Source organism: Pelodiscus sinensis, chromosome 10, assembly GCF_049634645.1.
Source record: "Pelodiscus sinensis isolate JC-2024 chromosome 10, ASM4963464v1, whole genome shotgun sequence".
NCBI classification, from domain to species: domain Eukaryota; kingdom Metazoa; phylum Chordata; order Testudines; family Trionychidae; genus Pelodiscus; species Pelodiscus sinensis.
Window position 1 is genome coordinate 7,021,301 of NC_134720.1, and position 26,267 is coordinate 7,047,567.

The 26,267-nt window shown below is 46.4% G+C and overlaps 1 long non-coding RNA gene across 1 annotated transcript in view; it reads left to right on the top strand.

Moving 5' to 3' along the window:
- Nucleotides 1–14,320, top strand: part of LOC106731464 (uncharacterized) — a 511,452-nt gene extending 497,132 nt beyond the window's left edge. The window contains exon 6 of the long non-coding RNA XR_012906188.1: nt 12,825–14,320. This is a non-coding gene — a long non-coding RNA (uncharacterized LOC106731464). The remainder of the gene's footprint in view (nt 1–12,824) is intronic.
- Nucleotides 14,321–26,267: the final 11,947 nt, after the last annotated feature.

Here is a 26,267-nt window from a genome sequence, read left to right on the forward strand (position 1 = left end):
GTAGGCAGTGATCTTTGGCCAGCAGTTCTCAGTAGTCTTCACCTCTCCTCTGAATACCCTCATGCCTGCCCCGTGCCATAGGCATAAAGGGCAGAGTGAGGCCAACCATCCCTCAGCCCCTACTTCTCGCCCACAGCTTTGGGATGGACCTACAAGCAGTACATGTATCGCTTGCCCTTGGCTAGCTCTGTTTGAATTTAGCTTGTCTCAGTTGCTTGGTGGCAAATGCTAAGGTGAAAGGGTTTTTTGGTATTTCCCTTATTATACCCAGTTACAGGCTACAGCTATAATGACTGAGCCCATATCTCCTGGCTTTAGATATTGCCCCTCCTGTGAGGTGGCTACACCCCTCAGTGATGGGCATGACAGATGTTTATTTTGCCGGGATGACAGATATACCATTGAAGTGTTTGCCTTCAGGTCATTTTCAAAACAAATGCAGAAAGTGGGGGAAGTTTGCTTGAAGCTCTTCCTTTTGGGCAAAAGGATAAGACCTTCCTTGGCTCTGAGCAAACAGGACCTGCCTGGATCCGTACAATCTTCTAAGAAGAAGAAAAACATGGTTGCTTAACTTACAGTTACTGTGGTTCTTCTGACTGAATTGTCCACATGTGTTCCATGACACATTCTCCTTGCCTGCAATTATGGGGTCTCATAACACATAGACACTGTACTGGTGAAGAGACTGAGAAAAGAACACAAGAACCGCCAGACTGGTTGAGACCAAAGGTCCATTTAACCCATTATCCTGTCTTCCAGCAGGCGCAGGTACCCCAGAGGGAATGAACAGAACAGGCAATCATCAAGTGATCCCCCCCTGTCATCCATTCTTAACCCTGACAAACATTCTAGGGTTATGATCCCTGTCCATCCTGGCTGAGAGCCATTGATGGACCGATCCTCCATGAATTTATCTAGGTCTTTCTTGAACCCTGTTAAAGTTCTGGCTTCAGCAACATCCTCTGGCAGGGAGTTCCACAGGTTGACTGTGCATTGTGGGAAGAAATACTTCTTTTTCTTTCTTTTAAACCTGCTACCTCTTCATTTCATTGGTGACCCCCTAGTTCTCGTGTTATGAGAGGGATTAAATAATTTTCCTTCTTTACTTTTTTCTGTACCAGTCATGATTTTATAGACTGCCATCATATCCCCCCCTTGGAAAGTCATCGCCTTTCCAAGCTGAAAAAGGCAAGTCTTAGTAATCTCTCCTCATATGGCTGTCATTTCATACTCCTCATAATTTTTGTTGCCCTTTTCTCAAACTTTTCCAGTTCCAACATATCCTTTTTGAGATGAGGTCACCACATCTCCACACAGTATGCAAGATGTGGGCATACCATGGATTTATTTTGAAGCAATATGATATCTTCATGTTTTATTATGTATTCATTTCATAATGATTCCCAACATTTTTTGATTGCCTCTGCAGATTGAATGGATGTTTCCAGAGAACTTTCCACAGTGTCTCCAAGATCTCTCTTTTGAGTGGTAACAGCTAATTTAGACCCCCATTTTTTAATATGTATAGCTGAGTTTATGTTTTCCAATATGCATTACCTTGCATTTATCAACATTGAACTTTATCTGCCATTTTGTTGGCCACTTGCCCAGTTTTGTGAGATCCTTTTAAAGCTCTTTGCAGTCTAGTGTAGACTTAACTTATCTTAAGCAATTTTGTATCATTTGCAAATTTTGCCACTTCACTGAATAGGATTGGTGTTAGTACAGACCCCTGGGGTACACTGCTAGTTACCTCTCTACAAAATGACCATTTATTCCTACCTTTTGTTTCCTATCTTTTAACCAGTTATCAGCCCATGAGAGGGCCATCCGTCTTATCCTATGTCAACTTACTTTCTTAAGAGCCTTTGATGAAAGACCTTGTTAAAGACTTTCTGGAAATCTAAGTACACTATATTCACTGGATCCCCTTGTCCACATGCATGTTGACCCCCTCAAAGAATTCTAGTAGATTAGTAAGGCAACCGTGTTGACTATTCCCCAACAAATTATGTTCATCTCCATGGGTACATCTACACTTGCTCCCTATTTCGAGCAAGGGATGCAAATGTAGGTGACCAAAATGGCCAATGAAGTGGGTATTCATTTTTTGAGGAGTAAGGTTAGTTCAAACCAAGGAGTTTGGTTTGAACTAATGCATCCTGGCACTCACTTCCGGGTTCGAATCAGCTGTTGAGTGGAGTAACGTGCTGGTGAGATCATGCTAATGAAGCGCAGGATATTTAAATCCCTGCTTCATTAGCAATTTCGGTCACCTACATTTGCATCCCTAGCTCAAACTAGGGAGCAAGTGTAGACTATGTCTGAATTCTGTTCTTAACGATAGCTTCAACCAATATGTCCAGTACTGAAGTTAGCCTTACCAGTCTGTAATTGCCAGGATAACCTCTGGAGCCCTTTTTAAAACATCGGCATCACATTAGCTCCTCCAGTCATTAGATACAGAAGTTGATTTAACTGTTAGGTTACAAACCACAGTTAGTAGTTCCGCAGTTTCACATCTGAGTTCTTGCAGAACACATGGGTGAATGCCATCTGGTCCTGGCGATGTATCTGTTTGTTCCAAAACCTCCTCTAATGACACCTCAATCTGGGACAGTAAAAAGAAAGGCTCAGGGAATGTCCCTCATGTCCTCAGCCATGAAGACCAATTCAAAATATTGATTTAATTTCTCCACAATGACCTTATTATCCTTGAGTGCAACTTTAGCATCTCAACTGTCTGGTGGCCCCACTGGTTGTTTAGCAGGCTTCCTGCTTCTGGTGTCCTTAAAAATGTGCTATTACTTTTTGAGTTTTGGTTAGCTGTTCTTCAAATTCTTTTTTGGCCTTCTTAATTATATTTTTATGCTTCACCTGACAGAGCTTAGGCTCCTTTCTATTTCATCATTAGAATTTAACTTCCACTTTTAAACAATGCCTTTTTGACTCTCACTGCTTCTTTTACTTGGTTGGTAAGCCATGGTGGCACCTTTTTGATTCTCTTACTATGTTTTTTTAAATTTGGGGATATACATTTAAGTAGAGCTTTTATTATCGTGTCTTTAACAAGTTTCTGTGCAGCTTGCAGGATTTCACTTTTGGCACTGTGCCTGTTAATTTATTTAACCGATCTCCTCATTTTTGTGTAGTTCCCCTTTCTGAAATTAAATGTCACAGTGTTGGACTGCTGTGGTGATTTTCCTGCCACAGGGATGTTAAATTTAATTATATTACGGTCACTTTTTTCCAGCGGTCCAGCTATATGCACCTCTTGGACCACATGATGTGCTCTACTTAGGACAAAATTAAGAATTGCCTCTCCTCTTGAGACAAAGAACCATAATTACCATCAGGTAAATAACTGTTTTGCCTGCATGCTGGTCTCTCAGATATATGGTAATTTATTTTGTCTATACCCCCTTCTTCTGTTGAGTAACGTTAGAGTCACTCCCAATGCTATATTGAAATGTTCCATTTTACCCCAATATCTTTATTGCTTTCCCCATTAGATATGACTGGGGTTAGATTAGAGATTCCTTCCTTTGCTATTAGTCACTGGAAAGATAACAGGAGCTAGGATCATTTATTGCCATCTCTACATTCAGTGTAATCCATTTGGATTTAGCCTATCAAGTCTGAAGACACTGCATAGTCTATCTATGGCCTGTGTTATGAAGAAAGTCTGATTAGACTGTCCTTTCTGGCCTTTAAAATCGATGGAATTTATTGTGATGATATTAACTATGAATTTTGTAGGTCTTGGGCAATCCCAGAATATGTGCCAGTGTATCCTATTCCATTTGAGGAGGCTATTTTCTCTCTTAGTCTCTTAATCTAATATATTATTCTGGTATCCAGTGGTCAGTGTTCCCTCTAAGCTTTTCCATCCATGTGCAGAATAAATTGTATTATGTGCACTAAGGCCGGGGCAGATGTGCACCACCAGTACAAACACATGCTGCTGGCTCAGGGCACTGTGGGCACTCTGCTAATCAGCTGGGCAGCATTTGAACCTCTCCTGGGCACCTACACAAGTGCTCAGCTTAGAGGGAACACTGCCAGTGGTTCTGTTTAGAATAAACCATGGCAATTGGTGCTAAAATAGCTATGTAACTTGCTAATGTAGCTTGTTCTGTATCGGTAGGTCTGTTCTTCATCTGAAGCACCAGGATTTTTCTCCACATAGGATAGCATTTTCAGAAGCCATCAGCATTGAGATTGATGGGGGCAGGGTTAAGCTAATGCTAAGCTGTAGTGAAAATGTTGTTCTTTAACAGAGTGGGCACTTTTATTCCATATTCTAAGAGAAAATTCTATATCATTGAAGGGTAGTGGGGTACAGTAGAGGACTCGTCTTGTCCAATAGTTCATTATTCTGTGCTTTTGGTCATAGGGCCTTGTTCCCCAGTTTTTTTCACGTGCTTAAGTAGAGTCAGCAGGTTCTAATTAAAAGATGGTAGAGGATCCCTAGACAGCGGATAATTTATATATTATATGTTTGAGGGACCTCAGTCATTTGATTAGATTTCTGTTATTTTCTCTGCAGCTTATTTAGAGCAGTGTTTCTGAAAGTGATCCATGAAATCACTTTCAGAAATACATTAACTGGCTGCCCTAGTTTGTTTATTTACTGGTGCCACATAGAATCATAGAACCATAGAGCCAGAAGAGACCTCAGAAGGTCATCAAGTCCAGCCCCCTGCTCTAGGCAGGACCAATCCCAACTAAATCCACCCAGCCAGGGCTTTGTCAAGCCAAGACTTAAACACCTCTAGGGATAAAGACTCCACTACTTCCCTAGGTAACCCATTCCAGTGCTTCACCACTCTCCTAGTGAAATATCACAGGGGTAGCCGTGTTAGTATGAATCTGCAAAAGCAGCGAGGAGTCCTGTGGCACCTTATAGACTATCCGAAGTGTTGGAGCATAAGCTTTCGTGGACAAAGACCCACTTCGTCAGATACATGTGACGAAGTGGGTCTTAGCCCACGAAAGTTTATGCTCCAACACTTCGGTTAGTCTATAAGGTGCCACAGGACTCCTCGCCGCTTTTCCTAGTGAAATAGTTTTTCCTAATATCCAACCTGGACCTCTCCCACCACAACTTGAGACCATTGCTCCTTGTTCATCCTTTGCAGCTAAGGGGAGCCACGGGAAGTGGTGTGGACTGGACCAATCCTTCCTGTGTCTCCCCTTGGCTGAAAAGGACAAAACGGCACCAATGGGAGCCACAAGGCTCCGTGGCCGTGGCGCCAGTAAATAAACAAACCGGGGAAGCCTGTTAATGTGTTTCTGAGAGTGATTTCACGGAGCACTTTCAGAAACACTGATGTAGAACATACCGTATTTCTAACATTCCTAATTAGTGTAGCGCTATCTGTGGCCCAGTGCACACTGTCACTAGTGCCATCGCCACCATCACTAGGAAACTCTCCTTCAAAGTCTTTCTCCTGCTATGGACTGTTAGCATATGCTGCTGAATTGGGCATTAACTTCTTTTTGGCAGGGCCATGTGATTCCTTTTGTGTATAGTTTGAGGCATGTTGGGAACCAACGAGGAACAGGCAGGCTAAATGGAAGATAGACTGAATTATATAATTACTTTGCTGTTTTCGTGAACAGAAGAGATTTTTTTAATTAAAATTTACATTTCATAACTTATCATTTTGACTCAATTGCTCCTTATCCTCTATGGACATTCTGAATGTAGATAATTTTAATTAAAAAACCAATAGATGCCTAACATGAAATATACTAAGAAAGGATATTATATTCCTTCTTAAACATAATAATTATGGTGCTAATACTTTATACTATCCTTAATGAGGAAAAGGGAACAGTCTCTCAAGGGGATGAAAGACATTTGCTTGGTTTAAGGCCCAGTCCAAAATCGATGAGGGAAAAAATACACCCATTGACTTCACTGGATTCTGCATCAGCCGTAAACCTCAATTCAGCATAGCTGTGTACACATGTTTAACTTAAAGTATGTGCTTAAGCACACTTTGTACATGTGGTTATTTTGAAGGAAACTGCTTCTTTCAAAGTAACCCTTACTCCTCAAAAAAATGAGGTTTAACAGTTATTCCGAAAGAAGGGGTTTCTTTCAAAATCACCACGTCTACACGGTGTTTTTTATTTCAAAATACAGTATTTTGAAATAGCGGCCGGTGATTATGCAAATGAAGCATGGGAAAGTCAAATCCACACTTCATTTGCAATTTTGCTTGTCTGCATTTGCATTCCTCTCTCGGAAGAGGAGTGTGAACAGTAAGTGGAAGATGTGCTAGGTGTTAATTATTTATCATTAAAACTCTATCGTATCTAGTAGCTTTTTGTCCCCTTGGGGCATATTCGTTAACAGAGGGTACATCTACACTGCACGCTTATTTTGAAATAAGCTATTCCGGAATAGTTATTCTGAAATGGCTTATTTCGAAATAGCACGTCTACACTGCCAGGAAGCCTCAAAATTAGTCCGAGGCAGACGTGCTATCTCAATTTAGATCCCCAGGAGGCACTGGGAAGGAATAACTTAGAATGGCCCTCGTGAGGGGCTATTTCGAAATATCCGCAGTGAAGTGTCTATACGCGTCTTATTTCGAAATAGCTATTTCAGAATAGGTATTATTCCTTGTAGAATGAGGTTTACAGATTTCGGAATAAGCTGGCCATTATTTCAAAGTTATTTCGAAATCATAGAATGGCTGTGTAGACGCTCACATGGCTATTTCAAAATAACGCTAGTTATCTTGAAATAACGGTGCAATGTCGGCGCACCCAGAGATGAATATATTTCAAGTTGCAAAAATGTTTACAGGTGCAATAAAGAAAATGTAATAAAAATGAAGTACACATTTTTAAAATGAAGCTTGTTTAAGGATCAGTATGTAGATTTGTAGAAAGGCTAAAAAACAAAACAGCCTATTAGCTTAGCCTGAATATAAGTAAAGGTTATGCTGCCCAGGGAAAGTTAATCTGAATTACTGATCAAAATGGATTAGTAAAACCACATTTAAACCCCTATCTGGATGCTCTTATTCAGATTTAAGGTAACCTTAATTTGATTTAGCTTAATTCACTGTGGAAGTGAATTAATTTGAACTGAATTAAAGCCACTTTTATCCTGAGGTCATGTCAACACTATAGTCCTATATATGTTCAGGTGTGTGAAAACTCCACATGCCTAAGCAATGTAATTCTACTCCCCTAACCCCTGTGTAGACAACTCCATTGATGGAAGAGCATTTCCCATTGACAAAGCTACCACCTCCTTGGGAGGTGGGTTAACTATGCTGATGCGAGAAGCTCTTACATCAGCATAGGAGCATCTTCACTACAGTGCTCTAGTGTCTGCGCGGTAGCAGTGTATGTCAGGACAAGCCCAGAGTAAGAACATCCACACAAAGGGTTAATGCAGTTTGACCAAAACCACTTCAGAGTCATAGAGTCGGAGACTTAAGGGCCAGAAGGGACCACTGTGATCAGCTAGTCTGGCCTCCCGCACTTTGCAGGCTGTGGAACCTTACCCATCCACTGTTGCTATAGACCCCCTAACTCTGGCTGAGTTACTGGGGTCCTCAAATCATGATTTTAAAATGTCAAGAAACAGAGAAGCCTCCATTTACTGTAGTTTAAACCTGCAAGTGAGCTGTGTCCAGACCTGCTGACGGGGGAGGGGAGGCGGGAAGGAAAGGAGACGACTGCCTTGGGACTTGGTGATACAAAAGGGCCTGGAGTTCCCAGCCACTAGCACTAACTACTGCAGCACTGGGAGCGGCTGGAGTTCCAGGCCCTTTAAATCGCCACTGGAGTGCAGTGTGGCACGCTCCTTGTGGCTCTGAGGGCGGGGGGGGGGGGTAGTGTGGAGTGCGGCGCAGCACGTTTCTGGAGGCACTGAAGGCTAGCTGCCCCAGCCTTCTGCCTGAGGCCCCACCCTTCCCAGGGGTGTGGAGCCAGGCTCCCCAATCTTGCTCGGGGCTTGGCAAATCCATCAGCACTCCTACCTGTGCCCCATGCGACAGAGGAGGGCAACAAATCTGCCAACCTGACGGGAGGACATACTGTGATCAGTTAGACCCTGAGCACACGGGCAAGAGCCAACAGCCAGACACCTGGGAAAGAATTCTCTGCAGTAACTCTGAGCCCTGCCCATCCATCGACCCCTCAGCCACCGCTTGCTGGGGATACTTGCTATTGGCAATTACAGATCAGCTACATGCTATTGTGGGCAGTCTCATCATGCCCTCCCCTCCACAAACATATCACGCTAATTCTGAAGCCAGTTAGGCATTTTGCCCCCTCCCCTAGGAAGGCTGTTCCCGACTCCACTCCTCTGATTATTAGAAGCCTTCATTGAATTTCAGCTTGGCAGGGACAGGCAGGACCTAGATAAGCCAGGAAGCTGGCAACAGAAGGGGCACAGGAAGGGAGCCTGCGGTCACTCTGGAGGAGGGAAATGTGTTGGGACTGTAGACTCTTGAGGGCAGGTCACAGTTACTCCCTGGGTTTGCCAGCCTCCCAGCTCCTGGGAAGGTAGGAGAAGGGAGCCAGGAAGGTGGAAGAAGGTTAGGGGAATAGCAGTGCAGACTTTACCTGCTAACCGGAGGGCCCCTGAACTGGAACCCAGAGTAGAGCCAGGCCCAGGTTCCCCTACCAGTCCCTGGGGATGTGGTAAGTGCCAGGCAGACAGTGGATGGCCTGGGACAGTTTGGTCTGGGCAAGACTTTGTAACAGTCTCACCCTCCAGATGCGGGAGTCATGTTGGGAACTGGCCAAAGACTGAGTCGTGAAAAGGAGGCTGCAGTTCCTGGAGCAAGAGGGGCCACAAGATGTGAGGAGGATGGGAAAAGTATCGCCAGAGGAGGGCACAACACCAGGCCAGACCTAAATCTCTTAATGGCCAATACGGGGCACGGTCAGCGGTGAGTGTACCCTCTTCTGCATTGACGGAGGGCTCTCATATGTCCCCTCAGCCTTCTTTAGCTTAGGCTTAACAAGCCAAGGCCCCCCAGTCTCCTCTCCTACGGTGAGTTCTCCAGTTCATACCAGTAATAAATGCAGATGAATTCCCCTGAGTGTGAACATGTAAACAAGCCTTTTCAGCGGCGCCGTTCTAAATAAACCAGCACCAGTAACGCAGATGGCTTAACGTAACCCCCTGACCTTATTCCACACCTGTGTATTCTGGACTGTAAACAGGTAGCGCGTTCATCCACCTACGTTCGAGAGGGGCTTGTGCGTGAAAAGTCAGATTTGCCTGGAGGAATGTGGCTCAGCCTGCGTGTGCGTTTACAATGAACAGGCTAAAAACCTGCAATAGATGGAGTGTAAGAAATTTGAAATCAGCCACATTCTAACCCCACCAGCCCATTTTGGGCATGCACAGTTCTTTCCATAGATGCTAACCCTGTGCGACCTGTAGCAAAGACTAACCGTTATGGATGACAGCAAGGAATGTGGATTCATTCTCTTGTCTGCATGGCAACCCAGGTAGCAGCACATTCACACACCCCTGGGTACTCGCTCCAACACTTGATTTGCATTTGCTTACTCCAGATGGCACCTCAGCCTGTTCTGCCGGCACCGTGCTGCGTGTCAGTGTTCAGCAGACAGCTGTTTGTAATAATTAGCTGATTTCTACGGCTCTCCTTTAGGCATGCAGCTAGTGATGCATTGAACACTGATGTTCAATTGCGCACTAACCTTGGCCTAATGGCCCCTGCTGAGGAGACCTATATAACTATGTGATCAGGAGAAATAAGACAATAATCCTGCAGCCTGTTACTTTATAGATAGCACTTTTCCTGTGGAATATGGCCCTTGTTTGTCTGGCCCTCTGGTGCCCTCATCTCTGGACTCCATGCAGCAGTGCAAGTCAGGAGCAAATCCATTTGTCTCCGACAATTGCCTTGCATTTATACCAGTATAAATGAGTAGACTTTGGTCCCCAGTGGTAAGAACGGATGGTGCGCATGTGCAGTCAATGAGGCAGAGAGGTGCCTACCCTCCAACACCAAAATCTTCCACGCTGTTGTTATAGGGGAATTCAGTCCACTGGAGGAGCCGCACCATGTGTTGTGACATGTGTGGGACCCATGCTTCTTGAAAGCTGTATTGTGGGGGTGGGTGATTATTGCAGTAGTGGAGATATGTCTGCAGGGTTTGCATTTCTTGTTCTAGCTGGGTCTGTTGCTGCTTTGAAGTGATTTGTCCTGCTTTGTAGGATACTTGTGTCTGATGATGAGGTTGGGTGGTGGTCTGAATTCCAGAAGAGGTGGGTGCGGGAAAGATTTCTTTCAGGGTGGGGTCCCTGTCAGGTATACAACTCCAGTAACGGTGTGGGTGAAATCAGACCATCACTACAACCCTGGAATGAACTCTCACAGGAAAAAGATGAAAGATGGAAACACCCGTCACCTGCGGGTGACCGCTTTTCACAAAGCGATCATTCCGTATCTGACCTCTCAGCCCTCATCCTCAGAGGAAACCTGCACAACAGGCAAACCCGGGAGTTTACAGTCATAACTTTGCTAGACACGAAAACGCATGGCCTGAAGAGAGACACTGGATTTGTGGCTTATTAGGACAATCTATAGTCCACTAACAATGCACCCACCATCTCTTCCCCCACCTCCTTTCTTCCCTTCCCTTCCCTTAGTGGGCCACTTCACCTTGAATGGTCTCTTGAAATATTTAACTACTTAGGTTAAGCAATCTTGGCAAACCGGGTATTTATCAGTGACATTCTGAGTTTCCCAGACCCGAAGAAGAGCTCTGTGTAAGCCTGAACACATGTCTCTCTCACCAACAGGAGTTGGCCCAATAAAAGATATCATCTCATCCATCTTGTCTCTAATATACTGGGACCAATATGGCTACAACCACCCTATGAACACCAAGCCAGATATATCAAGTGCAGAGAGCTACATTGTTCGATTGGTTCTGACTGCAGTTTCAGGACTAGCATGTATAAATGTTGTAACCCTGAAAGCTTTTGCATGGATCTGGAGTGTTCTGTGTTTCTACAGCTCTAGCTAGCTAAAGGCAAGACATATATCTCAAATCATCCTGATTACCACCTTGCTTTTTTTCTTCTCATTTACATTCGAATGCAGCATTTCTTAAGTGTGTTCCGTGGCACACTGGTGTGCCGCGAGGCAGTTGGAGGTGTTCCGTGGAGAACAGAGTTCAAAATCTCCAGCGTGGTGTTTAGCGGATTCATAGAATCATGGAATCATAGAACTGGAAGGGACTTCAAGAAGTCATCGAGTCCAGTCTCCTTCCCTCACAGCAGAACCAAGCACCATCTAGATCATTCCTGACAGGTGAAACAAAATACAGGACAATGTAGCACTTTAAAGACTAACGAGATGGTTTATTAGGTGATGAGCTTTCGTGGGCCAGACCCACTTCCTCAGATCAAATAGTGGAAGAAAATTGTCACAACCATATATACAATTTTCTTCCACTATTTGATCTGAGGAAGTGGGTCTGGCCCACAAAAGCTCATCACCTAATAAACCATCTTGTTAGTCTTTAAAGTGCTACATAGTCCTGTTTTTTGTTTCAGCTACACCAGACTAACACGGCTACATTTCTATCACTATTCCTAACAGGTGTCTGTTTAGCCTGCTCTTAAATATCTCCAGTGATGGAGATTCCACGACCCCCCCCCCCCCAAGCAATTTATTCCAGTGTTTAACCACCCTGACAGGTAGGAAGTTTTTCCTAATGTCCAACCTAAACCCCCCTTGCTGCAATTTAAGCCCATTGCGTCTTGTCCTATCATCAGAGGCCAAGGAGAACAATTTTTCTCCCTCCTCCTTATAACACCCTTTTAGATACAGGAGGCCCCCGACTTGCGACCTCCTGAGTTCCGGCCTCCAAAACTTACAACCATTTTTGTAAGTGCAAAAGGGGCCAAAAACCTCTGACTTACATCCTTGGCCTACATTTATAACGGTACATGGCACCTATCGGAAATGAGGGTTCGAGTTATGATGCCCCCGACCTGCGACGCTTCCCCTGGAACCAATCGCATCGCAAGTTGGGGTCTTCCTGTACTTGAAAACTACTATCATATGCCCTCTCAGTCTTCTCTTTTCTAAACTAAACAAGTCCAGTTCTTTCAGTCTTCCCTCATAGGTCATGTTTTCTAGACCTGTAATCATTTTTGTTTCTCTTTTCTGGACCTTCTCCAATTTCTCCACATCTTTCTTGAACTTGTGAAGGAGCACTTTTCGGCTGGCATGGAAAATCTTGTGAATTCATTTATCTCTTGAACTTTCCAATGAAATACATGTCTGAAACCTACTGATATTGCTACAGTGGATTCAGTTGTTTATCAGAGAGTGAGACCCATCAGGATGGGGAAGGAGGGGTGACTTTTAAAACAGCAGATTTAAGTGCTTTTTTTTTTCCCCCTTGAAGCTTTTTCTATTGCTTTTAATTGCACCTCGGTGGATTCATTTGCTTGGCAAGTCTGGAAAGAGAAAAAGAGGGAGAATTAGAGTGCCAAGCAGGTTTCTCCAAGTTTTCACTAATCCACACGGCTTCATAGTAGCTTTATCAGTAATTGGTTTGAGTATGTTGGCAGGACTTGATAGCTTTCAGCAGGATTTGTACCTACAGATACATTTTCATTATCTAAAAGGCACAATATTCTGTAGATCTTGTTTGTTCTTTGATTCCAAAATAACCAGCTTAAAAAAACCCTAAACAACAGAATATCCGGGGCTAACCGTATTGTAGTAAGAATTTCATATACTTTACAGAGTAAAACTGATCCATGTTCTCTCCTTGTCTCTAATTACAGAAAGCTCTGCTAGATGCTGCCCTGACACTATACAAAGGAATCTAATTAAGAAAGGCAGAATCCTCATGAAGACAATCCATTAATGAATATTGTTGTCATCCATGGAAATTGACTCTCGGTGAATTTGAGTGCTAGTCCAGCTCTCGTGGACATCAATGGGAGGCTCTTCAATGGATTTGAGGAAGGTACTTAACTGGCAGTGCTAGAAAAAAATGTAAGAACAGCTCGACTGGGTCAGACCAAAGGTTCATCTAACCCAGTGTCCTGTCCTCCAACAGTAGCCAGTGCCAGGTGCTTCAGAGGGAATGAAAGGAACAGGCAATTATTGAGCGATCCATCCCATTTTCCATTCCCAGCCTCTGACAAACAGAGACGAGGGTCACCCTCCCTGGCCATCCCGGAAGATGAACTAGCACCAACAGCAAAATGCTGCTGGCTTCCATTTACCTGCGTGCATCCTATCTGTGCTCTGAAGACAGGACAGCTAGGAGTAAGACGGTAGTTGAATACTCCAGTCCTTTCTGTCCGTTGCTTCTGCTGAGTGGTAACTGGCATGATGGTTGGGAAGACATGAATATTTACCCACCCTGAGGACTGACTTGTTTCGGGTACAAAACCAATGTTGAAATTCTATTGGAGTTACACTTAGCAGGGTGTTTGAGATGTTTCCTCATCTATGTTTCGACTCTTGCACAAGTACCTAGGAGTGACTAATCATTTAAATTGTTTAGCTCCCAGTTCAGCAAGGTACTTCAGTACATGCCTCACTAGCAGTACTTTTCAAAGTATTGACTTTGCCCAGCATATCTAAGGACCATGGTGAAACATCATCATCAAGATGTCAGGAAGGATTAAATATGTCGCTATATGAACTGACTAAGGGTATGTCTAAACTGCGGGCTTTTTTCAAAAGAAGCTTGTGTCGGAAGAGATCTTCTGAAAAAACTTCTTCCGAAAGCGAGTGTCCACATAGCTGTGATTACTATGGACGGAGTGGCCACCAGGGCACCTGTGCTTTTTCCTGGAGGCCTCTTCTTTCGAAAAAACTCCCTCTTCTGCGTCCACACACATCTTTTTCTGAAAGAGCTCTTTCAGAAAAAGGCTTCTTCCTTGTAGAATGAGGTTTACCAATGTCGGAAAAACCCCTGCATTCTTTCGATTTTCTTTCAAAAGAACGCAATATCAGTATGGATGTAAGTGAAGTTTTTTTGGAAAAACCACCGTTTTTCCAAAAAAAAAAACCTGCAGTCTAGACACACCCTTAGTTTCTTACTATCATTACTTAGATTAGCCTTACCAGTAACTAGCTAAAATAATTTTTAAAGAGCTTCATGTTTGTAAACATTCTCAAGCTAACAAAACTCTCACATTTCCCTCAAAAATGTAGCATTAAAAAACCAAGTACTCCAGGAGCAGAACTAATAATGTAATTAAATCTTGACTCATTTTGGCATAGATCAACGAGAAGAGCATTTCAGCATCACCATCCTTAAAATCTACTCTCACGTACATCTGTGTAAGACAACAAGCAAACAATTCCGCTGTGTAGGAAAGACAGAAAATATGGCAAAAGACCAGCTTGGCTTAACAAGGAGATCTTGCATGATCTCAAAATAAAAAAGGAGTCATATAAAAAATGGAAACTAGGACAAATAACAAAGGATAAATATAGGCAAGCAACACGGGAATGCAGGGGCAAAATTAGAAAGGCAAAGGCACAAAATGAGATCAAACTAGCTACAGGCATAAAGGGAAACAAGAAGACCTTTTATAAATACATTAAAAGCAACAGGAAGACCAAGGACAGGGTAGGCCCACTGCTTAGTGAGGAGGGAGAAGCAGTATCAGGAAACTTGGAAATGGCAGAGATGCTCAATGACTTCTTTGTTTTGGTCTTCACCGAGAAGTCTGGAGGTGTGCCTAACGTAGTGAATACAAGCAGAGAGAGGGTAAGTTTAGAAGATAGGATACACAAAGAACAAGTTAAAAATCACTTAGGAAAGTTAGATGTCAGCAAGTCACCAGGTCCTGATGAAATGCATCCCAGGATACTCAAGGAGCTGATAGAGGAGGTATCTGAGCCTTTAGCTGTGATTTTTGAAAAATCATGGCAGACAGGGGAGATTCCAGAAGACTGGAAAAGGGCAAATATTGTGCCCATCTATAAAAAGGGGAATAAGAACAACCCAGGAAACTACAGACCGGTCAGTTTAACGTCTGTCCCAGGGAAGATAATGGAGCAGGTAATTAAGGAAATCATATGCAAACACTTGGAAGGTAATAAAGTGATAGGGAATAGCCAGCATGGGTTTGTGAAGAACAAGTCATGCCAAACTAATCTGATAACTTTCTTTGATAGGATAACGAGCCTTGTGGATAAGGGAGAAGCAGTGGATGTCATATAGCTAGACTTTAGTAAGGCATTTGATATGGTCTCGCATGATATTCTTATTGATAAACTAGGCAAATATAACTTAGATAGGGCCATGATAAGGTGGGTGCATAATTGGCTGGATAACCGTAGTCAGAGAGTTGTTGTTAACGGTGCTAAATCCTGCTGGAAAGGGATAACAAGTGGAGTTCCGCAAGGGTCTGTTTTGGGACCCGTACCGTTCAATATCTTCATCAATGATGTAGATATTGGGATAGAGAGTACGCTTATTAAGTTTGCAGATGATACCAAACTGGGTGGGGTTGCAACTTCTTTGGAGGATAGGGACATAATTCAAAATTACCTTAGCAAGTTAGAGAAATGGTCAGAGGTAAACAGGATGAGGTTTAATAAAGAGAAATGCAAAGTGCTCCACTTAGGAAGGAACAATCAGTTCCATACATACAAGATGGGAAGCGACTGTCTAGGAAGGAGCATGGTGGAAAGGGATCTAGGGGTCATAGTGGACCACAAGTTGAATATGAGTCAACAGTGTGATGCTGTTGCAAAAAAAAGCAAATATGATTCTAGGTTGTATCAATAGGTGTGTTGTAAGCAAAACTCATGAAGTCATTCTGCCGCTCTACTCTGCACTAGTTAGGCCTCAGCTGGAGTACTGTGTCCAGATCTGGGCGCCACATTTCAAGAAAGATGTGGAGAAATTGGAAAGGGTACAGAGAAGAGCGACAAGAATGATTAAAGGTTTAGAGAACATGACCTATGAAGCCAGGCTTCATGAACTGGGCTTGTTTAGTTTGGAAAAAATAAGATTAAGGGGGGACATGATAGTGGTTTTCAAATATCTAAAAGGCTGTCACAAGGAGGAAGGAGAAAGTTTGTTCCTCTTGGTTACTGAGGACAGGACAAGGAGTAATGGGCTTAAAGTGCAGCAGGGGAGGTTTAGATTGGACATTAGGAAAAAATTCCTAATTGTCAGGGTGGTCAAATATTGGAATAAATTGCCAAGGGAGGTGGTGGAATCTCCCTCTCTGGAGATGTTTAAGAACAGGTTAGATAGACATCTGTCAGGGATGGTGTAGACGGAGCTTGGTCCTGCCTTGAGGGCGGGGGGCTGGACTCGATGACCTCTTGAGGTCCCTTCCAGTCCTATTATTCTATGATTCTATGATTCTAAGAGGGATGGAATTAGCCTGGATGTAAATAGGTTTAGCTGAGAGCAGAGAGTGGCCTTCAATTTAAACATCCAGTGGGGAAAATCTTTCTTCCTCTCCGCATCATGGGTTAGGACCGAGAAGGCTGGTGTTATGTTTAAGGTCGTGACTGGAACTCCAGGCTCCATACCCTGCTTAGTCACAGACCAGGCAAATCACTGAATCACAAGTAAAATTGCACTTCTCTGACTAAAACTTAATTTCAGCAAGTTACAATCTGCCTAAGCAGGTTTCTCTCCTATAGTCCATTCCCAGAGAGCTCAGACCCCTTGACTGACGTATGCAATATTCTAGGGTTTCAAGAGCTCTGGGCCCTGTTTCCCTCAAGGGATGGATGCCAAAAGGTTTTTTTCTCTCTGCTTCTATCTTCCCAATATACATGGACCCTGCTTCAGCAAGACACCTTTCGCGCTTGCTCTCCTCTTGGCTTTGATTCCCTGGCCTGTAAATGTGTTTTTCTTCCTATGCTCACACCTTGTCTAACTTACATACGAGACACATTTGAGCAGTCAGCACCTCAGTCCTGTGTCTGGAGCAGGTGTGATTTAGGCACTGTTTGCCAAATACATTATGGGGGCATCTTCCTACACACATGCACACAATGCTCTACAGTTCTTTGTTTCCTATACACGTCTTACTGATCAGTGAGGGTATGTCTACACTACAAAGTTAATTCAAACTAATGGACATTAGTTTGAATTAACTTTGATAGGCGCTACACTAGCGATCCGCTAGTTTGAACTTAATTCGAACTAGCGGAGCGATTACTTCGAACTAGGTAAACCTCATTCTACGAGGACTAAGGCCTAGTTCGAATTAACTAGTTCGAATTAAGGGCTGTGTAGCCACTTAATTCGAACTAGTGGGAGGCTAGCCCTCCCCAGCTTGCCCTGGTGGCCACTCTGGGCACCACCAGGGAAACTCGTCTGCCCCCCTACCGGCCCCGGAGCCCTTAAAGGGGCACGGGCTGGCTACGGTGCCCGTGCCAGGTGCAAGCCTGCCAGCACCCAGCCAGCAGACCCTGCACCTGGCACGGCTCGAGCCAGCCACCCGATGCCCCCCAGTCCTCCATCTCTTCCCGGGACCAGGCTGGCGGCTCTCAGGAGCCTGCCCAGGACCGCAAGAGGCGGGCACCGCCTGGTCTACTGCAGACATCTTGGACCTCATGCACGACCTCCACACTAGGCACAGGAAAGTGGCTGTCTAGGGCAGGAGAGCTGCCAGCCTGGCCACCCAGGAGCAGGTTTGCATGAAAATCAAGGTGGTCCACTGAGACCCGCAACCCTGAGCCCTGAGCTTAGAATGGCCGTACTGGGTCAGACCAAAGGTCCATCTAGTCCAGTAGCCTGTCTGCCGACAGCGGCCAACCCTAGGGACCCTGGAGGGGATGGACCAAAGACAGTGACCAAGCCATTTGTCTCGTGCCATCCATCTCCAGCCTTCCACAAACTTTGGGAAGGGACACCATTTCTACCCCCTGGCTAATACCACTCCATGGACCCAACCTCCATGACTTGATCTAATTTCTCTTTAAACTCTGTTCTAATTCTATCCTTCACAGCCTCCTGCAGCAAGGAGTTCCACAGGTTAACTCTTTGCTTTGGGAAGAACAACTTTCTGTTACTAGTTTGAAGCCTGCTACCCATTCCTTTCCTTTGGTGTCCTCTAGTCCTTCTATTATGGGAACTAATGGAGAACTTTTCCGTATGCACCCTCTCCACCCCACTCATGCTTTTATAGACCTCTATCATATCCCCCCTCAGTCTCCTCTTTTCTAAGCTGAAAAGTCCCAGTCTCTTTAGCCTCTCTTCATATGGGACCTGTTCCAAACCCCTGATCATTTTAATTGCCCTCCCCTCTCCCTGCCTCTCTCTTCCCCTATCCCACCTCCTTTTCCCAGTCTCCCCGAGTTTTGTTCAATAAAGAGGGATTCTATTTTTGAACACATGTTTTCTTTATTTTGTACATCAGGAAGGGGGGCTAGGGAGGAGTAAGTGGAAGGAGGTGAGGGAGGAATGGGGTACGCGCCCCGATGGGGAGGACTGGGCTGGCTCTGCGGGCTTCTCGGGGTGGAAGCTCTCCTGCAGCCCCCCGATTGCCGCCTCCCCCCCGGATGGCAGCCTGTGGCAAGTGCAGCCGGGGGTGATGGCCGAGTGCTGTGATGTTCCACGTGTGGGCACTCAGGGCACTCCAAGCCAGGACTGCTTTGCAAGTGGGGAACCCCTGAGAACTGTCTGTCCGGGGTGGGGGTTGGGTCCCTTTAAGCACAGCCCTCGGCTAGCCTGAGACAACAGCTCCACGCTCTAAGTCCTCATCTGATGCCCTGCCGGCACTGCTTCCGGCCATCCTTAACCCCGGTTCAGGGTCCACTCTGTGTGTACATGCTAGTTCGAATTAGCAAAACACTAATTCGAACTAGTTTTTAAGTCTAGCTGCGCTAATTCGAATTAGCTTAGTTCGAATTAACTAATTCGAAGTAAGTTAGTTTGAATTAGCGCTGTAGTGTAAACATACCCTGAGCTATTAATTTTCCTATGCTTTATGACAGGTTGGACGTCTCACCCTCAGGACCTGCATGGTCCCAAACAAGGGAGTTTACTGGACCAAGGGAGGTCAGGCCTCCAGGTGCTCCCCGGGGCTCCCCTCCTGACATTGTCCTGGCCAAAATGCTGCCCACAGCCCACCTACCTGCCCCCAGTCAGCTCCTAGGGCTCTGCTCCTGGCCACCCGGCCCCATAGGTGCTCCCAGCTATCTGGCCCTGCACCAGGCGACAGCCACTGCCAGCCGTCTGGCCCCCTAGGCTGTCAGTCCCATTGCTAGATGCTCAGTCCTGCTGGGCCATGGATGTTGCTAGACCAGAGAGTCCCGGACCAGAGAGATTCAACCTGTACAATCCAGCTTTGGGGTCAATACCATGAGAATAGCATGTTGGGGTACGCTAACTGTGCCAGGCCTGGCAAAAGTAGCTGGCACAGCGTACAGAACCACTATTGGGCCCGTGTCACAGCTGTTCTAAGGCAGTGGTCTCCAACCTTTTTGAGCACAAGATCACTTTCTGAATTTAAGTGCAATCCAGGATCTACCTCAAATATAGATATCTTTGCCCTACCTCTTCTCCAAGGCCCTGCCCCTGCTCACTCCATCCTCCCTCTCTTGCCCATCCTCACTCACCTTCATCGGGCTGGGGCAGAGGGTTGGGGAGCAGGTTCTGGTCTTGGATTAAGGGATCTGGTGTGAGAGGGGCTCTGAGCTCTCTTGGGGCAGGCAGTTGGGATGTAGGAGGGGGTTCTAGGTGTGGGCTCTGGAGGGTGTTTGGATGCAGGAGTGCGGGGCTAGGGCAGGGCCTTGGGGAGCAGGAAGGGATTCATGATTGATATAGGAGTTCCGGATGTTAGCTCCAGCTGGGCCCTGTTTACCTCAGGTGGCTCCTGGTTGGTGGTGCAGTGGAGCTAAGGCAGGTTCACCCTGTCCGGGCCCTGGACCACTCCCTAAAGCAACCAACAAATTCCATCCCACGTTCTGTGGTGCCCCCGCTCTGCTCTGTGGAGAAAGGATACAGGGTAGGAGAGGGGGCACCTTGACATCAGCACCCTCCTCACACCTGTCCCTGCCCTGCAGAGAAAGCAGGAGGCTCCCCAGGGGAAGAGTCAATGGGCAGGAGATGCACAGCAGTGTGGGGAGGGGGCAGCTGACACTTGATAGACTCTTGGCCAAACCAATCAGGATCACCTGTCAGAAGCTCCCAATCTACTGGTTGGTGACCACTGTTCTAAGGCAAAGTTCTTGGTTCTGGCTGGGGGAGGTGTGAGTCAGTGCAAGGCTTAAGAAATGCCTCTCCCCGGTGGCTAGGCAGGAAGCCGGTGACCAGCTCCAGGAGGAGATTCAGTCCAAAGAAGCTGGTGTTGAGACTGCAGTATGGGCCTCATATGCAGGGAGGTTGGGAAGGACGATGAAGCCATGGGGCGAGTGCCGGATGACTTACACTGAAAGAAAGGGCAAGCACGTAAATTAACCAGATTCAGGAGGGGAGCTTTAATTGGAAGTGCTGGTTGGGGAGTGGTGGTTTGATGGAAAGACGGAAAACTGAGGGGCTGCAGATGCTAGATAGGTATGGGGGCTTACACTGTCACAGTCTCATCAAATCACTTCCACTCAGCATAAACCCCCTTCTGCAATACAGCACGCCGAGGGTAGGGCATGGCACGGGTGTCACTACGTTCATGCAGCTACAGTGCAGCTAGAATCCTTGCGTTGGAAGGTTAATTTTTTTGAAAAATGTTAGCCTGCGAGGCTACAAAGAAGCTTGAAAATGAGACTCGAATGCACACCAGGAGCTCAGAAGCCAGCAAGTAAACAAAACCAGCCCCAGATATACAGTTGAAAAAAAATCAGATGGCGTTTAGGCCGATCTCCTGATTTTGGAGGGGCTATTATGAGTTTTAAATGTTTGGGGTTAAAAATATTCAGTTCCCTCATCTTGACACTGGCTGGCAATTGCATATAAGTCTTCAGCCTCTTCCAAAATATAAACTACAGAAACAGAAACCATTTCTTATCTAGAATACTAGATGCTAAAGTGCACTCACTGAATACCAGGCAATGTCTCATTGTTTGTGGGGTATTGGCATCACCAGGGATTTGAGTAGGTATACTGTGATGTGCAAATGAATGTCAAGGGTATTGCGTGTGTGCGCGCGCATGTTATACACACCCGTGATCCCTAGATGTGAGTGCGGGGGTGTCACTTTTGGGGATTAAACCCAGGTCTTTGGATCATTTATGGAATCGAACCTGGGACTGTTTGAGGTAAAGGAACTGAAGTGAAATCCTTATCCTGTTGAAGTCCAGCACAAAACGTCCATTGAGGTAAAAGTGTCCAGGTTTCTCCCTTAGCCTGGCAGCTCTACCACACCTGTAAAAAGAACAATTGGTTTCTCCCAGCCACTGTGGAATTAGAACCCATCCGCAGCGGGCCGCTAATCGTCATGGTAGTTATAATGTGTGATTGTCAGATCTAGGAACCCCAATCCAGCTTCAGGGCCACATGTTGGGCCGATAACAAAGAAGACAGTCCCCAAAGCACCCCATGTGTGTGGCAAACACAACGTCGCAGGTGCTGGAAGTGTGCAGGGGCCGTTGGGAAGATGAAGTAGGTGTAAAATGAACAGAGTTGAACAGAAAAGCAGCAGCCACGTGTAGGCCATCAGAGAGCCCAGATCTCCTCAGAAAGGTTCAAGGACGAGGTGGAGGGTGGTGTGGTGGGAATCCCGAAATACAAGAGAGCTTAGTTCCAGGTTTTGGGCAGCTGGGTGGAGTTTATTCTGCTGTGGAGTCGAAACAAGAAACTCCCTCAAGTTATGTTTTAAATAAAAGGGGTAAAACATACATAGCCTGCAAGAAAATTATTTGCAGCTTCTCTACCAGCTGTCTTTGTATTTTATGAAACAAACCCTGGGTTTTTTCCTCCTATCATTTCTCTTTATATCAGACCATTGCCATGAATAATGCAAATGAGCATTTGCCACCTGAGGTGAGGCTAATTAAAATGTTAAATGTGACTTTAAATGGAGTGTCTACTACTACTTCATCATGTTACATATTATGAGCATCACTTGTTTAACTAAAAGCTTGCTTCCCGCTGGTTAACAGCCATCTGTGAGAGCAGAGACAGAACTTTATGCACCCAGGATTTGAGCTGCATGCCGTGTTTAACAGTGATTAATGGGGCAGTTATAAATAAGTGTGTGGCTGTGGATGGCAATCTTTTGAAGAAGGTTATAAAGTGAATGTCAAAGTGAAAAAGCCTAACCCTGGGGTGTCTCTGAAGAGCTACTGATCCCCGTTAGATTCTTTCTTAGTCACTTTTTTAATATCTTCTTCCATTTCTCCTCTGCCACAATCTTTACGTGCTAATGCATTGATAGGAAAATTACGCTCAGTGGGAGACTTTCTAAAATGGTGCTTAGTGTTTAGAGGAGAAGATTCATGTCTTCTCAAAGGAAATTGTGCAAATCCATTTGTCAATATGCATGGAATTAATAGGGAGGCAGATAAGTTGCATAGATTGCTGTATAGATTGTGCATATGCTTCCCTTTTGGGACAGGTTCTCTCCATTCTGCCTGCTGTTGGGGCTCGGTGGTTCGCTTTGAGAGCTGTGAGATGAAGCGAGCAATGAGTGCGAATCTTAGTTCAGGGGTGGGCAATCATTTTTGATGTGGGGGACCACTCCTAGATTTTTGGTAAATGGCAAGGGCCACAGTTTTCTCTGGAGGGGGAGAAGATGGGGCGTGGGATAAAGGTTGTGTACAGAAGGGAGCTTGTGGTAGAGGACTGGGGTGCAGGAGATGCTATGGGGTCTGAGAGGGCGTTTGGGTGAAGTGGGGGGTTGTGGCCTGGGAGAAAGGGTGTAGGGGGTTTGAGTGATGACCTGGGGCAGGAGACAGTGGTAGCTTGGGGCAGGCAGCTCGCTGGAGGCAGGAGCTGGGGTGCCAGAGGCAGGCTCTGGACAGGAGGAACTTACCTAAGTGGTTTGCAGCCAATAGGAGCTGAGAGATTTTGCTGGGGGGGGGGGGGGCAGCACACAAAGGCTATGTCTACACTGCACCTCTCGAGCAAAAGCCTATGCAAATGAAGTGCAGATTAGCATATTGCCACACTTTATTTGCATAATTAATTAGGGGCCATTTTTGCACAAGAGGCTTTTGCGCAAAAGGAGCTGTGTAGCCAGCTCCTTTTTGCTCAATACCCCCCTCTTACACAAGAGCCGTTCTTCCCAAAAAAGTGAGGAGAACCAGCATGGGGCTACTATGAAGCGACTAGCTGCTGTGCATCGCTGGGTCCCGGTGGGGCGGCCCACAGGGGCCAGATCCAGAGGCTTGGCAAGGGAAATTATGGCCCATGGACTGTATGTTGCCTGCCCCGCTTTACAGGTTTGTACCTGGTCCTTAGTCCTGTGCGCCAATCACAGCCTGCTGTTTTAAGCAGCCGGCTGCTCTCTCGGGCTCTCTGCTCTGGGTGCCAGATGGGGGGGCGAGTGCTGCCCCCGCCCTCCATTCCCATGCTGCCACCTGGAGGGAAATCCTGCCTTGCTTCCAAGGCTGCAGGGATTCTCTTGGCAGAGGGACGGGTTTCCCCCACCCCTCTGAGGCTTTGCCCTGTGGTGTACACAGATGCTAGCAGGGGCGGATATAGGGCAGGGCGAACGGGGCGGCCGTCCCGGGCCCTGCGCTTCAGAAAGCCCCGCGCATGCGCCGTGGCAAAGGGGGGGGCCCCATGGAATTATGCTGCCCGGGGCCCCGCAAAACGGTCATCTGCCCCTGGATGCTAGGCTACAGTGTCTGGCACAACTGCACCCCTAACCTTGTCTGAATAAGGGCACGGCCTCCTCAGCGCACACAGCGCCCCAAAGGTGTTGGGTAAGCACCGATGCTGGAGTGAGGGGTGCTGGGGGCACTGCGGCAACCCCTGGCTTCAAGTCGCTTCTGGTAGGCACAGGGGTTCCAGTTTGGTTCCATGGCTCTCAATGCCCCCACTATGCCAATTGTTTCAGCCCCCCGGGGAAGGGCAAGTCCATGCCCCCTAGCCACACCAGCCTGTGGCATTAGCTGGGAGCAGGCAGCCTCAGCCCCAGAATGAAGAGGGCCTTGTTGTGCTAGATGCTGACCACTCTCTGCCCACTGGTTTGTGCAGTCCCGCCTGCTGCCCTCTGGGAGCCTCCAACTGGGAGCTGGCTTCTCTGGGCTCTTGCAGAAGTGAGGCAGCTCCACACCGCTCCTAAGCCAGCCAGTCTGAGCTAGGCACCCCGTGAAACTTGGTGGCCTTAGGTGCCCTTTATCTCCTCAGAGAATCAAATTCCTGGGCCTAAATGGCACCAATTGCCTCCTTGCTTAATAAGGTTGCTCAGCCTCTTGTGTTCAGGAGCCTGCCCTCTCTGTGCATTTACCATGGACAGTGAGACCTTCTCCATCCTGTGCAGAAGGACACCATCAGGCCCAAGTGACTAGGCCACTGAGGCTCGCATTTTGTTCTGTGAGTAACATGGAGCCCGACAGATGTACCAGTAACGAGCTGAGCATTTGAATGAGTCTCTTCTACCCATTGAATTAGGAGAGGATACTCCTGACTGTGAGGTGACACTCCAACTTGGCTCATCCTCATCAGTGCCTCTGATAGACTGAGCCGCTATTTGCAGACTCCCTGGGGATGCTAATCAAGTTGTCTTCAAATATCCAAGCTCGCTGCACTTTCAAGGCAGCGCTAATGCAATGCGTTACCCTGACATTTTTCTTTTCTGTGTTTCTAAGGTTGAGTGAGTCACCTATTTGTATATAGCTGTGATAATAGTCTCTACTACAACAACAACCCAGTGGCAGAATACCAAATGCCAATGAGCTCGCTAGATTAGCACTGCACAGGAAATTCATTCATTTCTTAATTCCCAGAAAATTAAATTAGCTCACGAGTCAAATGTGTCCTGATCAGGAGCTATTTTGCCAAGAGCCAACAGAGGCTAGCAATCTTCCAAATACGATCAGTAGTCACCACCATTACAACCAGTGTTCTCTCTATGCATTTCCATCCATGTGTGGAATAAATTTTGTTATGTGCACCACCAGTAGAAACACATGCTACTATCTCAGGGCGCTGTGGGTGCTCTGCTGATCAGCTGGACGGCACTTGAACCTCTCCTGGGTGCCACACAAGTGCTCAGCTTAGAGGGAACACTGATTACCACCCTATTCATGCAACTGTCTAGCACACATTAATAGTCCCATTCCTGCTATTTGTCACCACTGCACCCTGGCAAACAAAAGAGTTTAAGCTTTAGCAGGTGCATTGGGGAAGCTAACTCAGCAGTGGCTTGCGGTCCCAGATAGCGTTCCTTCATTCCTTAGATGGAATTAGTGAGTTTCTCATGGTCTGGGAATTGAAGACAATGACTCTGGGAGATGTGGCTTTGCTGGGAAGAATGCTGGGGAGTGAGAGGTGGGTAAGATTGAGGGAAGTGATGAAAGTTTCTACTGTGGGGTAGAGAGCAGGGAAGATAGGAAAACAGCCAAGGTTTGCTAACAGGACAGTGGCAGGGAGTCCAGGTAATCTTTGTGTATTCCCACGTATGCTGTGACCACCTTGATCAGGACACATTTTCCTTGTATTTCTGATGCATCCAGGACCCCCTTGGCTGCAAGACAGACATATAGTCTGATTCCTTGCCCCCTCTCCCAGCTCACGGAGCTGCAAGACATTTTGCATCAAAAGCAAATGTGCTGCAGATTCCCCAGCCCCCAGGAAAGGAAAATTGGGTTCTGCTGGGTGTGTGACAGCAAGATTTTGCCTGGCGGAGCAGGTGCTAATGATCATCACTCTAGGCCCTGCGCCTGTGAACAGGTTCACCTGTGCTGAGCATCCTGCCCTTTGACTCCCATGGGATTATTCAGCCCTGCAACGTTAAGCACATGCCTGAGTTTTTGTAGGCCTGGGGCCACCGAGAGCCCTGCTAATCCCAGCATGGAGGCCTGCTGTTGAACAGCGAGGTTCGTGGGTGTGTATTGCATCGCCGGGACACAGCACCTCTGCAGGATGCTGTTCTGCCTTCAGAAGCACAGGAAGCATTGAGAGAGGCCACGAGGACTCTTCTGAGCATCCCTGATTCCAACTGGTGTGCTGCATCCGGTTCTACCACCTGCCCCGCTGGTTGCAGGGCTAGATCCCCGTGCACTGTCCCTTTTCTGTGGCATTAAGGCAATGCCAGGTGGCTTTTCCATGCTGCCTTGCATGTTTGTGGGGAGTACTGCTCTGATCTGTTCCCCACGTACTGTGCCCTGCACCATGCAGAGGACAAA